The 18058-nt window shown below is 40.8% G+C and overlaps 1 protein-coding gene across 3 annotated transcripts in view; it reads right to left on the bottom strand.

Moving 5' to 3' along the window:
• Positions 1-18058, bottom strand: part of KLF7 (KLF transcription factor 7) — a 445941-nt gene that overhangs the window by 419518 nt on the left and 8365 nt on the right. For 2 of the 3 annotated variants that reach the window (XM_060301949.1, XM_060301951.2), the window contains exon 2: positions 16922-16973. The gene's annotated coding sequence lies outside the window, so the exon portion shown is untranslated. Of the gene's footprint in view, positions 1-15448; positions 15553-16921; positions 16974-18058 lie in introns of those variants that run through there. The other variant, XM_060301950.1, reaches the window with a different exon arrangement.

Here is an 18058-nt window from a genome sequence, read left to right as displayed (position 1 = left end):
ACCAATAGGAAAATGCTTCTCTTTGGTCCCCCAGTCCTGAGATATATTTCGTAAGGCCAGCAGGATCTAGCACTAGCTCACTCGCAGCACTGCCCCACTCAGTAGGGCGCCCTTACATTAGCTGCCCCTCCGTCCCTGCTTCACCCCCCGTCCTTTCTCCTGCTCCCCGCAAGCATCGCCCAAGTCCCTGCACACAGCCTTGGTCTCTCAGGCTTTGCTTCTGAGAGAAGTCAGGTTAAAAAAAAAGACATTGTCAAGGGAAACAATGATGCATTGAGCTGCTGCACCCATTTTGCAACCATGAGGGGAAGACCAAGAGAATGCGAGAAACTGACCCAGAACCATGGCACCACTGGGCTACAGAACCATCTACCTCCAGACATCTTGTTCCATGAAAAGAATAAGCCCCTATTAAGTTGCTGATGGTTTGGTTTTCTGTTATTTACAGCCAAAGTACTTCTTGGGAGTATTTTACTTAGAGGCGAAGGCAGAGGGATGAGCTCTCTGTGTGGAGAAGCCAGGGGAGGTTGGTAATGAGAGCTCCAGCTAGTAGAGAATTCTGGTCTGAGAGAAGCAGAGACAAAGACAGAGGGAGTGTGTCCTGTGGTTTAGAGTCTTCTGCCAGTGAATTCCTCTTTTTGACTAAAATATTTGATGTAGAGTTTCTATCACTTGCAAACAAAAGTCCTGCCTAATTTAAGTGTGAGCTTACTCTTGTTTTACAAAAAATGTGCGTATGTGTGTATGAGTGTACGTTCATCTAAGCACGGAAAAATATGAATGCATGTACTGAATGGCTACCAGCAGTTATTTCTGGGGAGAAGTGGAATAGAGGGGAGTCAGAAGGACATATGTATCATTTTTACTTTATAAACTTCTTAATGTTTAAACTTGTTATAACCAGCTTGTATCATTTTTGTACTTTTAAAAGACTAAAAGCTGCAGAAACTCTGAGATAATGTGTGTGTTGTCTGATGCTGTTGAGTTTGAGGTGTGTGGCGGTTGAAAACTAACACACGAGTCATCGCAAACCTGAGAACCACTGCTTACAAACCACCCAACAAACCTCAGTCAGACAACCACAAATCCCAAGGCCCGAATAAAAGCAGTAATAAGCGCTGAGTGAAGAACTAATGCTGGGAAGTTGTATCCAGTCGGCCTGTGACCATGGCCCCTACCCTCCTAAACATATAGTTTCCATTATTTTTCCTAAAATCCAACCCAATAAGCCCACAATCTAAGTTACAAACAAACAAACATAAAGGTGTGCTTGCTATGCAAACGCAGCTGCAAAGCAAGCTCATCCCTTTACCCTGCCCAATGCATTTCTAGACAGAAAAATCCAGCCACAGCTTCAAGAGTCAATGTAAATAGCCTGGAGCGCTAAGGAAGATGGGAAGTGTGCTGGGCCAACCTAAGCACACAGGCTGATGGGATGGAGCCAGGACCAGAGGGGATGGGGTCGTGGGAAACGGATACAGCTGGCTCAGCCATACGAGCCACTTGGTAGATGGACCAAAGCAGAAAAGCACAGGGACACAACATTCTCAGAGTGGAGATGGTGTCAGCAAGTGGAGCATTGACAGCAAAGAGAAACGCAGGTGAATGATGCCAGCAGGACCCCAAGTGGTGGCTGAAGGATGCCAGCAGCAGAACACAGGGAGAGGACCAGCAAGACCCCGTGTAGGCTAGGGGGTTGGGAGGCAGCAGCTGATGACAGATGAGACCTGGAATTCCAGGGAGGGATACTGAGGCAGAAATTCAGGGGTATGAACAGTAAGAGCTACATACGCATACTTACTGCATGCTAAGTGCTTTAAACTCTTATTTCACTTAATTCTTCCAAATACCTTATGAAGGAAAACTTTTACCATCTCCATTTTTGAGATGAAGAAATTAAGGTTGACAGAAGATTTGTGATTTGCTCAAAGTTGCACAGCTAGTGTATTAGTCAGCTCGGGCTGTTGTAACAGAATACCACAGATTGGGTGATGTTAAGAACAGAAATTTATTTTCTCAGCCTTCTGGAGTCTCAAAGTCCAAGATCAAGGTGCTGGCAAGGTTGATTTCTGGTGAAGCCTCTTTTCCTGGCTTGCAGATTGCTGCCTTCCTGCTGTGTCCTCACATGGCCTTTAATTCGGTACACACGCAGAGAGAGAGATCTCTGGTTTATCTTCCTCATCTTATGAAGACACAGTCCTATCAGGTGAGGGCCCCACCCTATGACTTCATTTAACCTTAATTACCTTCTTAGAGGCCCCATCTCCAAATACAGTCACACTGAGAGTTAGGGCCTCAACAAGGAATTTGGGGGTTGGGGGAGAGTGGGGGGAGGACACAATTCAGTCCATAAGAGCTAGTTAGTAGCAAATACAGACAGTATGGCTCCAGAGCCTAATACTCTTTCTGTATTTTTATATTTTATTGAGGTATAATTTAAAGATTATAGTTCAATGAGTTTTGAAAAAATGCATACATTCATATGCCCCACATGCCTAGCAAGAACTCTACTGTACATCTTAACCATTACACTCTACCAGACTATTTTATGACAGGAGGTGCTGCTACTGGTAGATTTCATGGCAGCCAGGAGTCATCCCTGGCACTGAAGACACAAGGTCCACATGCAGCAAGACTTGATTCTGAACTCCCTTCCACACACATCCACATGGGACTCCCCGCCCGGGCTAGCCCTCACCCTCTGCTGCTCTGCTCTGGATTCCAGGAGATTGACCCTTGGCGAGCCATGTTCCCCAGGGTATTTCTCCCCCTCCCTCTCTGCATAGGGCAGTGTCTCTGCCATCTCCTCTGTGGCTCCAACTCCCACCAGACAGTCCCACAGTGGTTTTCTACCAGATGACCCTCGTGCCTCCTGCACTTTGGTAAAAGAGCACTTCTTCCCTGTTGAGTTCCAGTTCAGAAGTATCAGTGGCTTCCTGCTGTTGCTATTCTTTGAGTTATCTCGCCATCCATTGTTCGGCTTCTCAGCTCTTCCATCTCCTGTATAAACAGTTACCTGCATTACATTCCCCCAATTCAAATACTCAGCATGGTTTCTATTTTCCTGGTAACACTTTTATAGTACACTGCTATAGTTCCTACTTGTCAGGACTGGCTCAGAAACTGGGGCAGTTCTAGACATTGGATGGAGCCCATGCACAGAGGCTGGAAGGTGGAGGACTCATCAGCAGAGATTTCTCCAAGAGGATACCAGAGACTGTATTTTTGTTCTCTACTTGTTGACATCTTGTTGGTCTATCTTGTTAGCAAATTAGCACTTCCCTCCAATACATTTCTTGCCCATGGCTCACCTGTTTTTCAGGTGGACCTTTGCAAGCTGTCAAGACTAGAGATGCTTTTATCACATGGTTCTTCAGCTACTGTCATGACACTAAGCTACTAATTGGATGTGTCAAACTGTCACATATTTTCCAAAAAAAAAAGTGCTTGTCTCTATGAAGTGGTTGGGGAAACAGTGACTTCGGAGTGCAAAATGGGATACTCCAACATCGAGAAGCCTTCAACAGCCTGTGGGTATCCCCTGGGATCCTGCCAACCAGCTGGGGTGTGGGGAAGGAAGCCTTTGCAGAGGCTTAAGAGAGGATAAATGCCTGGTCAGCTCTAGTTCCAGTTTGCAACAGGCTCTGGCTAACTGTAAAATCCATACTAGTCCCCAGGACTACCACAGAAGGACACCCATCTCTAGTTTGGCTGACAAACTAAGTCTTGGCTTTCAAGAGCCTTTGGCTTTAGGAGGGAATACCAGGAGGCAGACTGCACCCACTGGCTCACTGCCCTGCACCCAGGGACTTCTCCAGAGCTGCAATAGCTCTGAGTCACGTCTCCTTTCCTCAGCTCACACCACCTCACTGGCAGGCTGATGGCCTGCCCTGATGGCAGGAGTAGAAGCCCCGCTGTCAGGGGGTGAAAGGCAACCAGACGGTTCCCACTTCTCCTTCACTCTCTCTACGTGATAAATCACTTCAGCCAGCACTGTCGCAAAAGGACCTGGCAGCTAATGGGAGAAATGTAACCCAAAAAAAGGAGAAAAGGAAGAAAGAATCCTGTTAGTCACAGAGCTTTTCATCTGAACCACAGAACAGGCTCTTGCTTTCTGTGGGAATAATAAAATCACAGTCCCGCACTATATTAGCTCCTCAAACAAAAGCAGCTCCCTAGAATGTAACTCATCAGGGCTTCTGAGCTGGATTTAGTTTTCACTGGGTAAAGGCAAAGGTTAAAATGAAAGACCCTTAAGAAAGTCAGAGGTAAATAAGCTTGCTATCCAAACAAGGAAAACACAGGCTGCAGGGCAGCTCCGCCCTGCGGTCAATTCAACACCTGGCAAACAAACAGCATGGTCTCCGCCCAAGCTGGACTTTTCCCACAGTGGACTGGCAGCTTCAGAGGTCCAACAGAATGCCAGGCTGTCTCTCCGACCTGGGAAAATAGGGTGAGAAGGAAGGGCTGGAACAGATACCTCGTTCCAAAGAAAAAGCACAACAGCTAAAAGTTATTATTAGAGAAGGACCTCAGAGCAGGCGGCTGGAGTTATTTTCAGGGTAAAGAAATACTCTTTGTAGAGAAGTGTTTAGGGAAAAAACACAAATAGTGTGTGAATATCACATTATAGGAACAAAATATTCTCTCTAAAATAAAGAGCTGGTATGGAATCAGTTGTTTTAACATCACATAAGCCCAGTGCATGCCACCTCAGCAGCAGGCATGTGGCTCAGTACCCCATCTTACCATTCTTCATCCTTCCCTTCCCCATGTCACCTAGCTCCTGCTTCAGCAACCCCTTCCTCCAAAGGCATCCAGGACTCTCAGAATTCTCTGAGAAGACTGTTCCTCTAAATTATTCATAGTACAGTGCTACTGACTTCCTATCCTCCCCTTCCCAGAAGTATCTGCTATGTAAGAATCCAGTGAAAATGAGCAATGCTTGGAACAAATAATGAATCACTCCTTGGAAAATTTCAGGAACTTGTAGAGATTTCACAGGGGGATGAATGTCTCTTACCCATGTCCTAAATGATACTACGTATAAATATACTATAAACTTGACCTCTTTTAGAGTATGAATTCCTGTTATACGGGTATGAGAACATTATTTTTAAGATACTGACTTTCAAAAGTTGAGATCACTACTTTCAGTCAAAATAGCCATGGATCCAGCAATTCCACTACTGGGCATATACCCAGAGAAAACCATAATTCAAAAAGACACAGGCACCCCAATGTTCATTGCAGCACTATTTACAATAGCCAGGTCATGGAAGCAACCTAAATGCCCATCGACAGACGAATGGATAAAGAAGATGTGGTACATACATACAATGGAATAGTACTCAGCCATTAAAAGGAATGAAATTGGGTCATTTGTAGAGACATGGATGGACATAGAGACTGTCATACAGAGTGAAGTAAGTCAGAAAGAGAAAAACAAATATCGTATTAACGCATATATGTGGAACCTAGAAAAATGGTACAGATGCACCGGTTTGCAGGGCAGAAATACAGAGACACAGATGTAGAGAACAAATGTATGGATACCGAGGGGGGAAAGTGGGGGGGGGGTGATGATTGGGATTGACATATATACACTAATATGTATAAAATAGATAACTAATAAGAACATGCTGTATAAATTCAAAACTTAAGAAAAAAATTTAAAAAAAAAGAGCCATGGGTCTAAAGGCCAGCAGAAAAATATTTGTGAATTTATTTACAACTTGCGTTCTCTTCCTCGTGTGTGAACTTTTAGATCGATAAAGGTATGGTAAAGTGTTTTCAATAACCAAAAAATCCTTTCTAAACTCCTGTTTAATCTTGTCATACTTCTTTTCTACCGGTGCACAAAAATATTTTGGAAATGTCTTATCCACATTATACTCTGGTCCTGGTAGGGGTAAAACACAATGGTTGACAGGTCTATGTCCATATTTACAATTGTTAGGGATTCCTGCTGTAATATCGACATTCTCAGCCCTGACTACGGTAGACTATTGCTAGAGACAGACACAATAATTCCCCTCAACTGCATGCTCTTTTTCAATGTGACTCCGCTACTCCTTCCATCAATAAGTGGAGTCTATTTCCTCTCCCTTTGAATCTGGGCTGGCTTTGTGACTTGCTTGACTCACAGAATTTGGCAGAAGGGACTCAGTGTGATTTCTAGGCATCCTCGTGGAGCCCCAAGCCTCCATGTAAGGAAGTCCAAGCTGTACTGCTAGACAGAGTCTCTTAGAGGAGCCCCATGGTGCCCAGCTGACAGCCATCCCCAGACATGTGAGTGAGGCCCTGTTGCATCCTCCAGCCCGAGTCATGACCAGCCAACACATGTAGAGCAGAGGCAAGCCTTTTCCACTAAGTCCTGCTCCAATTGCAGGCCTATGGAATCATAAGCAAATTTCTGCTTTAAGCTACTGTGTTTTGGGGTAATTTGTTACCTACCAGTAGATAACCAAAATACTGACCTTATACAAAAATGACTGAATTGTATACAGCTACCCAGATTTGGTACACCAGAGATGAAATACTTGGCCTCAGAAAGCATCATCTGCCTCAATACAAAAATGTAAATGATCAAAGTCCAAATTATGCTCCGAATCAGAGACCACTCTCCCAATATCCATGCTCCGCTTCTTCTACAGCAGTGGCCCTCCAAGTGTGGTCCTGGACCAGCAGTATCAACAACACATGAGAACTTGTTAGAAATGCAGATTCTTGGCCTCCTTCTGAAAGAGAAACTCTGGGGGTGGGGCCCAGCAAGCTGTATTTCAACAAGTCTTACAGGTTGAGTCTGATGCACGCTGAAGTTTGAGAACCACTGTTCTATGGCAATAACACTTCTGATGCTTAACTGGTATACCTGGCCACCTCGATAAAGACTAGGTAAGGAGGCTAGGTAAGGCCACGACTAAGTTCTGACCAGCAAAAAGTAAGCAGAAATGGGAAAGTGGGTGTTCCCTTCTCTGCCTCTTTCACCTTCATTCTAGTTGGAATTCAGATATGATGGCTGCAGCCCTGGAAAATATCTTAGATCATGAGGTGATCCTGGGAAATGAATCCATGCACAGCAGAGAAACAATATGGAAGGAGCCCAGGACCCTGATACTATGCAGCTGCCACATTAGTTCTAGACTGATTCCCTGACTTCCTGAACATGAGAGAGAACTTCCTATCTTAAGCTTCTGTTTTTAAAGTTTTCTGCCCCTCACAGTTAAATCTGCTCCTAACTAATATATAATTCGAATAAAGTAGTCCCCCTTCCCCTCACCAGCTGAGATGTTCTTTAATATAAGAATATTTTTTCTTCACTTGTCACAAGTTATTCTTTAGATTGTTCAATTTTTTAGTTGCCTATTAGCTGTCTCCTTATTTGACTAGAAGCTCCATGAGGGCAGTTTTGCTTTGTTCATCATTGAATCCCCAGCATCCAACACACTTCTACCCTCACAACAGGGACTTGGTGAATATTTACTGAATCAAATGGACAGATGAAAGAATGGTTGTAGGAAAACCGCATTTTTTCCAGAGAGTCTTTAAGCACTGATAAAATGACCAAGCCTCAAATAATCTTTCTTTTACGTCCAGCAAAACTATCTCCCCATCACATCCTACCTCTGTTCCACAACATAATCTAAATATGAAGCAACAATAACAATAACTAACACTTTTACATACCTTAAAATGCACCAAAGACAAATTCCAATAGAGGAGCATCCTACAATATAATACCTGAAGTACCTGAATATACTAAAGTACCTTTAGTACTCCTAAAACCTGTCAAAATCATCAAAAACAGGAAAGTCTGAGAAACTGTCACAGGGAACGTAAGAAGACCCAACCAGTAAATGTGACCTAGTATCCTGGATGGGATCCTGGAACAGAAAAGGACATTAGGTAAATGAGACTAAGGAAATCTGAATAAACTACAGACTTTAATTAATAATAAGATGTCAGTATTGGCTCGATAATTGTAACAAATATACCACACTGATGTAAGATGTTAATAATAGGGAAACCAGGCTTGGGATGGGGTGAGGGGAGGAGATGTAGGTATATATTCTCTGTACTATCTGCTCACTTCTGTAAATCTAAACTGTTCTAAAAAATAAAGTCTATTGATAAAAGAAATATGCCAAAGACTTACATATATTAACTCTTATTACGTATATTAGTTCTCATGAAGACTCAGATGGGAAGTATGATGAGCCCTATTTTACAGATACAAAAGAGTACATTAAGTTCAGTTTCCCCAAGTCCCTAAGGCTTAGAGTATATGTTTCTTCTGGATCAAAATATATTTGATTCAGTCATTCAAATAATGCATATTGATTACTGTGTGCCACCCAGAGACTGAGCTTAGGTGATTCTATGAAAAGAGTCAAAATTAGGAAGAGAGAAAGAGCTTTGTATCTGTCTACTGAAATTTAAAGGGCACAAGCAAACATTTTAAAGCGTGCACAACTCTAAAATGTGTTATATTTACATGTTGACAGCACATATACTCCTCCAACAGCTAGAAACAACTGAGCTTGACATCTAATTATCAAGAATAATTATTTAAATATGAAGCCACTAGCTGGCATAAATTTTTAAGAACACATAAGTCATACATCAGAAATTACAAAGCTGATTGAGAGTGAATTTGTATCTTACCCCATGTACCAAAATAGATAAGGCTCTATCTCTGAGGACAATCCCTGGTCTATGCTGAAAGAACACCTCAAATGAGAAAAATCTCTATGTCACTGCATTCCTTTCTAAAGACTGTAAACTTCCTTAACTACTATTTTGGTTAGCAGAACCCTAACATTTTCATTACTGATTACTCTGTTGATCAAAACAAAGATTTGGCACCTCGATTGATCTAATTCCTGACCCATGCAGTCTGACCATGAAATGTTATCCATGCTCACTATGATAACGTGGTACACCAAGATGAAAATAAGCTTTGTTGAAATTTTTTTGCAAAATGTATTACCTATGGGGATTGACTTTCATGCCCGGAACTGTAATCAACAGGTAGAGTCCAATCTAAATATCCACCTGAAACAATACCTAAAGGAGTATTTTGCATCTGTAACTTCATTGTTTCTCATGATTCCTTTAGCTGCCTCACTGTATTTATCCTTAAAAGTTCAGCTGAGGCATTAGGTCCTTCACAAAGTTTTATTAGCCTGCTCATTGTGGGCCATGGCACCTTGCATGGACCTCAGTAATAGGATTTATCACCATTCAGTAAAATTCAACAAGCATTGAATGAATGCAGATGAGGTACCATTCTGAGCACCTGGGAAACATCAGTGAACAAATCAAAGTTGCCTACCCTTGTGAGGAGAAATAGATGATACATAAACTATAATACATAAGTAAATTTTATAGTATGTTATAATGATAAGTGCTATGGAAAAAGAAAACATGGAGTGGGTTAAGGGGTCTGGGGTGGACTAGGGTACAGAGGAAGGTTCAGGTTATAGTATTAATTAGGGTGGCAAGGTAGGCTTCTGTGAGAACAGGAGATTTGAGCGAAGACTCAAAGGAAGTGAGGGAATTATCTCTGTAGATCCCAAAAGAGGAGGCTTCCAGGTAGGGGAAAGAATTAGAGCAAAAACCCTCAGGCAGCTATATGCTTGGTGAGTTTGAGAAAAAGCCTGGAGGCCAGTGAGTCTGGAGCAAAATGCCCCAGAAGGGAGTAGGAGGGGAAGAGAGAAGTGAAGCAGGGAGCATCAATCATGGGGGTTTGGGGGGCCATTACAAACACTGGCTTTTACTCTATGTTAAATGGTGAGCTATTGCTGGTTTTGAGTAGTGGAGAGACATGATCTGACTTATTTTGCAAGATTCATTCAGGCCATTATGTGGAGAATAAAATTGTAATGGAGCCAAGACAGAAGCAGAAAAACCTATTAGGAGGTAATTATAAGTGAGAGAGGATGATGCCCCAGGCCAGAGAAGTAATGTAGAGAGGGGTAGAGACCCAGAGTTTGGATTTAGCGTCACGGTAAAACAGATGTGGGGCATAACAAACAGAGGAGAGCCAAAGATGACTCCAGGGATTTTGTCCTGAGCAACTACTACAATGGAGGTGTCATGAACTAACGTGGGAAGACCATGCTTCCATGGAATTCACGAAAGAATAGGAATTTGGTTGTTATCTGAAAATGTGCTGTTGATACTTTCTGGTAAGACGGAATAAGCACAAGAAGAGTGGGTGTCAGTGGTTTGAAAGAAAATCTGGGATTCAGCAGAGGGGCACATTTTAGAAGTGCTCCATTTCAAATTCCCAATACTTGATATCACAGACAACATTGTGAGGAAAAACACAGAAATTAATGTCTCTGAGTCTTAAAGTAATTCTGAAGAATTAGACTCTGAACATGAAAAAGTTCTAGAAATATCTCAAATAATTTATTTACATTTACCTTTTCATGTATGACCTGAGAATAAAATATTATTTTAAAATTCCATCTAGATAGACCTAAATTTTCAAGAAATAGAAAATAATTTTGGTGATAAGAAATCACCATGTAACAGTTTAACGGGGAGTGTTTTTCTTAGTGACACAAAAAATATCTTTTAATTGGATACAATGAAATATTATGATAAAAATAACTAATATTTACTAGCCACAATGAGCCAGCGACAGTGCTAAGTGCTATACATGGAAATTTTTATTTCACTTCTCACAACAATCCTATGAAGTAGCTACCAATTTCACCCCGTTTAAGAGAAAGCTCAAAATAGTGAAGAAAACTTACGTGTCTTCTGTATGTCCCATATGATCTTTGTGCTTTGCTGTTTTTTTCCCCTTGGAAAAAATATTATCAGCCTCTTATTTAATAATTCCTCACCTTTAAGAATTTTAAGAATGAAATCTTTAGCATGGGTCTTCCACACATGCTCCACATGTTACCCCAAGCATGGCTGCTCTCTCTGCTACACATAGACCTCTAATTCCAGTCTTTTCTGTCCTGGGTTTTGTGTTTTGGGTTTTGTTTGGTTCCCTCTGATCAGGTCAAAAAACAGGCATAGAAGGAGGTGCAGGGCTAAAGGGATGAGTAAAATTTTGTCCCTGGGCTTGAGGCACTTACAGTCTAAAGGGTGACAATACATGAATGGGTGATTTACTTCCTTTCACGTGCCAGGTGCCCTGCCTCTGTGTGTGCAGCAAGCTCTGACAGTGAAGCTACAACTTAGGGCAAGCCCTAACAGAAAGAAAGAGAGGGTGTTTTCTCAACTCCTTCGGCTTCACGCTGTATTACGGGTAATTCCAATAAACATTCCTGGGCTGCAGTGAGCCACTCAGGGAGTGTTTTGATTATAGCTCTCTCATACCTTGTATCACGTAGGCCACAAGAGCATACGCTGTTTGTTTAACCTTGGACTAAAGATGACACACTAGGTTATACAAAAGTCCTGAAAATGATTCAGTTCCGGCTTCCCAGAAAAAATACGAGAAACTCTGACACACAATTACAAAAGCATTCTACTGGTTGGGCTCAAAATCCACAGTTACAAAAACCATTTAGCAATGTACCATAGAACAGATGTTAGTGACATTTACAGAGTATTAGACAATAATAATATTAAACAGTAACATTTGCAGATTCATTATATGAATCTACACAGGGTAACTGTACTGGAAGGTAGGGAGTGGGGGGAAAAGGGATGTAGTCCATCCTGGAAAAGGATCAGTCTAGTTGGGGAGACTCTGTGAACCTAGAATAAGAACCAGGGCTGTAAGCACACCAAATTCTAGTAAATTCAATTCCGTTTCACTGATGTTTATAACCCTCATTCATAGTTTGAGAATACATGTACTAAGGGATCTCTTAAGAGGATCTCAGAACTGTGACAGTATCTGCTCAAACCAATGGATTACGATGAAACAAAGTTTTTCTTCCTGATCTACAAATGCAAGACCCTAATGATATAAAATCTGCTTGTGCAAGGAGGCATGAGCAAGTGCATCCTCTAAATTCAGTTGGCAAGAAGATATTTCCTGGGAAGAAGTAACACTGTCGTTAATGCAGTTTACAGAAACATAGACCAAATCACTGTCATTTTTGACAGGTCCCTTAAAAAAAAGTGTGTCAAATACTAAAATATAAGAATTTAGCTGACAGGACTAGATTCTTTGCTAAGAACTGTCTACACAAAGAAGGGACACTGGCAATCATGACACTGAGATTTTTAAGGGTTCTTATTCTCATCTGCAGCCTTGGGATGTATACAGATGAAAAGATTTATTCTCTCCTTCCCCACCATCCTTACATATTCAAACAAGTAACTTCTTTCTAAATTCCTTGCAGAAGGAGGGGGGTAAAAGTCTAGCTGGGAGGAACTTTTGAAAATAGACAGTGTCCCTTCCCCCACTCCATCTTTGGATGCTGATGGAAATGTACTGTGTGTGAAAAAGACAGAAAACTTGAGAACCACTCATTAAGTATCTGAACACACAAATCAGATACCTTGATGCAGTCTTAGGAGATACAGTAACTCCTACCTCACAAGCGAACCTCCAATAGCCTTTCACTATGCAGAGATGGGATGCTTCTTAGAGTGCAGTTTGAACCCCTGTATCCTGTACCTGAGTTAGGAGTAGCAATTCCTGTTAGGGTATGAATCAGCTGTGTTGTTTTCCAGTGTCACCAAGGCAACATACATGACTGAACCACAACTAATACAGAGATCAGAAAAGTTTTATCAAGGTGAACATCAGCATTAAGATTGATAGAATTAATGACCACTTCATTCTTTTTATCCATGTATTGAAAGAAATGTTACTCTTCTGGAGAAGAAATGTGCTCTGGTACTTCTGAAGTACATCCTATGATAAATTATATTTTACGTCAGCACAGTAAGCATCAGTTTTTAAGCCCCAAAAGACATTTAGTGTGGATGTTTTCCTTGCTTTCTTTGAATAAGCATCAGGTAGCAAAGGCATAAAGCCTGAAGGGAAAGGGCCTAAGAACCTAGTAAGACAGTTAAAAAGGCAAGAGAAACCCTATCTTTTTATGTTATTATTACTAATGCCTTAGATATTTGACTATTAACACTAGTATGAGAGTACTGCAGTCAAAACTGCAGAATTTGGATAGGACTGCAAAAAAGAAAGCAGTTGTCCTTAGAAAGTCAAATGTCTCCACCTTCTCGGGGTTACTAATGCTGTTTCCCATGGCTTCTTGGAAAATACCACTGTTTTCTCTGGTCTCTTTCCAGGTGCTTTATTGAGAGAGTAAGATGAAGGAAGAGGAAAATATCATAAACAACTTTATTGTGGAAGGACAGCAAATGCTGACCTCAATATGCTTCTGTTCTTTCTACATAACATTCTCATATTTGTAATTGCGGAGGAAGAAGGATGGTCAGAAAATGTGGCATTGGTCATTTGCGGATTGTTCTAGCACAATAATTCTCAAATATATTCATCCTCAATCCTTCCCTTTATACTCTAAATCAGCACTTCTAAAACTATCTGTGGTGAAGGACCAAATTTTAAAAATTCCAATCTACTGCAAACTTTTGTAAATTACAATAGAAATGAGCTACTAGAAAAGTAAGTTAAAAAAACCCAAAATATACAAAACATAAACCCCCAAATTTTGTATGATTGATTTCAACAGACACAAAATACTCTGCCGAACTGCTATTAAAGTTTATAAATGCTTATTCTCAACTTCTATACTCACCTTGTGGCAGATGGGTAACAAACTATTCCCAACTACAGTCTGCAAAGGACCATCTTAATCACACACATATCCACAAACACAGGACACATATACATCCCAGAAGCACACACAAACACATCAAAGTAAAGCTAAATTTCTATCCATTTAAAAAATAATTCAAATTTATATTAAATTATTATATTACATATTTCTTTAGATCTCACTTCATACAAAAAAAGCCGATGAGAAAACAGCAGTCTCCTACCCCAACTCTGTCTTCCAGTGCCTTCTCAGAGTGGCAGCTATCTAACAATCAAACCTGTCAGAAAAGCTGTTAATGCCAATCTCCCCTCCCCCCAGTCTGACCTTCCTCCTGGGGCTCTCTTCTTCTCACAGCTGCTGACCTGGGTATTCCCTCTGCCTCCTTCTATGCAGGGGTTCCCTTTGAGAAAGACTGTACTACTGTTTGAAATATCTGCAGCTCCTGCCTTGGGGTCGATTATATCAATATGTGCCCCATTGATGTCAGGCTTGGTTATGACTTGTGAGGTTCCATCCTATGGAAGGATTTGACATTTTTGCCTTGTTAAACTCAGAAGTGACCATGTGACTTGTTTGGCCAATGACATGTGACATTCCAAGGTGGAAGCTTAAGAGATCTATCATCTCTTTTCCCTCCGCCACAAGACTAGCAATTTCCCAAATAAAGGATGCTCCATCGGGCTGGGTCCCATTATGAAGGTGACAAGGAGCAGAACTACACGATGGACACATTGGGTGAAAAGAAAGAAACCTGTATTGTAAGCCATGGAGAGTTCGGTATTGTTTGTTACTGCAACATAGCCTAAGCTGACAGGTAACACTCTTGATTCCTAGATCTTCTTGTTTTGGTTTTACCACCTCATTTTGGTAATGCGTATCGTCTAGTAGTTTCCTGAGAAAGTGTTCATGACAAGAAAGATCTAATATGTCTGAAAATAATAGAATACTGAATTTGAAATAATTTTCCCACAGAATCACAAAGCATTAAGACATTGTCTTCTAGTTTCCAATGATGCTGTTGAGAAGACCACTGTTGTTTTTATTTCTAGTCCTTTGTATGTACCTTCATCCCCTGCCAGAGGCTTTTAATAGGTTGTGGTCGTGTGCTCTGATATGGGCCTTTTTCAAGAGATTTGAATATCTTTTTCAATCTTAATTCTCATGTTTTTCAAATCTAGGAAAGAATCTTCAATATTTATTCCCCTTAAGATCATCTTTTAAATAAGAATTTGGTTGTATCAAAGTTATACATGCTCAAATTTTGCAGAGTCAAAGCTCTCTCAATGAATATTTACCGTTCCCCAGAGATAACCACTGTGAATTATTTTAGCTAATTCTTTGGAATTCACCTCCACATCTCTACACACGTTTTAATTGTGGTAACTTGATATTTCTGTTGTAGGCATTACTTACTGATTTTCACTATGGAAATGAGGGTTTACTATCCTCCTTCTTTGCATGCCCACCACATATGTGCTCCTTTCACTATATATCATAAATTTAATTAGATTAATGAGTATTTACATTATTGGGACCTTGTATTCTAATTAGATTTGAGCCATATGATAACTGTGAATACTTTTCCTCTCCTGCCAAACCTTTTGTTTTCCCTGGAGTTAATAATTGTATTGTTCTCTTCGTTTACTTAGTTTCCTAAGCGCATATCACCAATTCAAAATTCTCTACTACTTGTTTAAATCTCATCTCAATACATTCATACATACCAGACTTTCTGTTTGGTGGTTAGTTGGTTTCTCTCTTTCATGCAGAACAATTTCCTTAAATTCACAGGAGTACCCCCAAATGGAGGTCCTTTCTCCGCATTTCTCAAGATAGAAGGATTGAATATATTTTAGTTAGCAGTTTGTTCGCTGGATTTATAACTTTTAAATATTTGGACAAATGTTCTGTAGGCCTCTCTTGGTACTCTTTTCCCAGGCTCTGCAAATGGGATAAAGCAGGCATGGCCTCTAATTCCTGAACCCTTCTGGATTTCTGTCAGGCAAATTGGCTTCCTTCTCACCGGTCTCTCTTCTGCAGACACTTAGGTACCAGCTTCTCCCACTCTGCCAAGTCAGCTACCCTTCCTCCATCTATCCTGTCTTCTAAGCATGTGCTGAATTCTCTCAACTGCCATTGTCTGCTTTTCTGTTCTTTTTGTCCTTGAGGGCTTGTATAAGTACCTTATTGCTACTGTAACAAATTGCCCCAAACCTACTGTCTTAAAAAGACACAAATTTATTATCTTATAGTTCTGGAGATCTGAAGCCCAAAATCAGTCTCAGTGGGCTAAAATCAAGGTGCTGGCCAGGCCGCATTCCTCGAGGAAACTCTAAGGGAGAATCTGTTTGTCTTTTCTAGTTCCTACAAGATGTCTGCATTTCTTGGCTAGTGATCCCATCCTCTATCAACAAAGCCAGCAGCTGAGCATCTTCCAATTTCTCTCTCTCTGACTCTAACTCTCCTGTCTCCCTCTTTCCTTTATAAGCAGCTTTGTGATTACATTGGGCCCACTCACATAATCCAGGATAATCTTCGCAGCTCAAAATCCTTAACTTAATTACGCCTGCAAAGCCCTTTTTTTCAAGTAAGATAACACATTCATAGGTTCCAGGAACTAATACATGGGTATTTATGAGAGGACCATTATTCTATCTATCATAAGGGTTTATACTTTCCTTCCGCCTTTACTGTGGGGTGCCAGGAATAAGCAAAGCAAAAAGTATGTGTTCAATCACCTTGTTTGATCAGGAGCCCAAGTAGTATGTGTCCTGTTTCCAATTCCTGGGATTCTTCTCATATCTTTTTCTCAAATAGATAATAATAATAGTATAGGAATAATAATAGAAATAACCAAATATCACTAAAGCCCTTAATCCATACATGAGATTAGGACAGGCCCCAGAAATGTTTTCATAAACCCTGAGTGCCACTGTTTGGGAGAGAATTTGGCAGAGTGGAAATGGGAAGAAAATAAATAAAATTGGAAAACAGAACAAAGGAGTGGGGAAAAATTTTTTGAAGGAGGTGCTTATAAGATTATCAAATATGCTTGTCGCTCAGTAATATGGGTGCTAACCAAAGACTAGTAGGCAAGAATCAGAGATAGGAACAGAAAGGCAACATCACATATGAAAAAAAGGAAGCTAAATTTAGAATTGGAAGTTCTAAATTCAAACCCCAATTCTCAAACTTACAGTCTGATCTTGCACAAGTCAATCAGGTATCTTGGCTGTGTAGCTGAAGAAGCTGAAACCCAAAGAAATTGTCTTAATTTAAATTAGCAGACATATATGAAAGACCTCAGAGAGACATCTGCTACATTACAGTTGAACGTTAGTTGAATCTGAAGCAGAAACAGTCACTAATTGAAAACTAGCATTATGGCATAAGAAATGCTAACATAAAAACCCAACAGCTGGAAGGCAGACTGAAAGAAAATTATCTTTCGCATTTCTAAAAAGATGGACTAGTCTGGCCATAAGAAAATTCACCTTAATGCATGGGTATGATTGCAGATATTCTATAGAAATATCACTTTTATTCATTAAAAAAACATTTTATTGAACTCCTCCAATGTGCCAAACACCATGCTAGGTATTAAGGATATAGCAGTGAATAAGGCAGATGCAATCTCTGCCCTCACCGAAGTTACAGTCTAGCACAGAACTAGTCATTTAAACAAATAATGACAAGTAGTGTGATAGGTACTTTTTAAAAAAATTTTTTCCTCCACATGTTACTTTTTTTTTTTTTTTTTGGCCATGCCATGTGGCATGCAGGATCTTAGTTCCCTGACCAGGTATTGAACCCTTGCCCCCTACATTGGGAGCACGGAGTCCTAACCACTGGACTGCCAGGGAAGTGCCAACATTTTTTAAATTTATTTTTTTGGCTGCGCTGCACAGCATGTGGAATCTTAGCTCCCCGACCAGCGATCGAACCCTTGCCCCGTGCAGTGGAAGCACGGAGTCTTAACCACTGGACTGCCAGGGAAGTCCCAAGTGTGATGGGTGCTTTGACAGAAACAAAAATATGGAATTCAGGCACCTAAATCAGACTAGAGTGTTGGTTTGGGGTAGGGAGTTAGGTAGGGTACTCAGAGTTCATGACACACCCTTCAGAGCTCAGCTAAAGACTAGGAATTAGTGAAGCAAAAATGAAAGGGGGTGGCTAGGCAGAGTGTTTCAAGGAGCCTACTCATTCGCTAGGAAGAGTGACAAGGTATCGTGGAAGCTTTTTAGCCTAATTCTTGTATCATGCATGAAAATGGCGATAGAACTGACATGAGAAGAAAGTGCTTGTGTTACAATGATGCTTTCAGAATGACAGAC

The sequence above is a fragment of the Globicephala melas genome, chromosome 7 (assembly GCF_963455315.2).
Source record: "Globicephala melas chromosome 7, mGloMel1.2, whole genome shotgun sequence".
Taxonomy (NCBI): Eukaryota; Metazoa; Chordata; class Mammalia; order Artiodactyla; family Delphinidae; genus Globicephala; species Globicephala melas.
The sequence above is the reverse complement of the archived record's forward strand: the minus strand, read 5'-3'. Positions and strand labels throughout refer to the sequence as shown.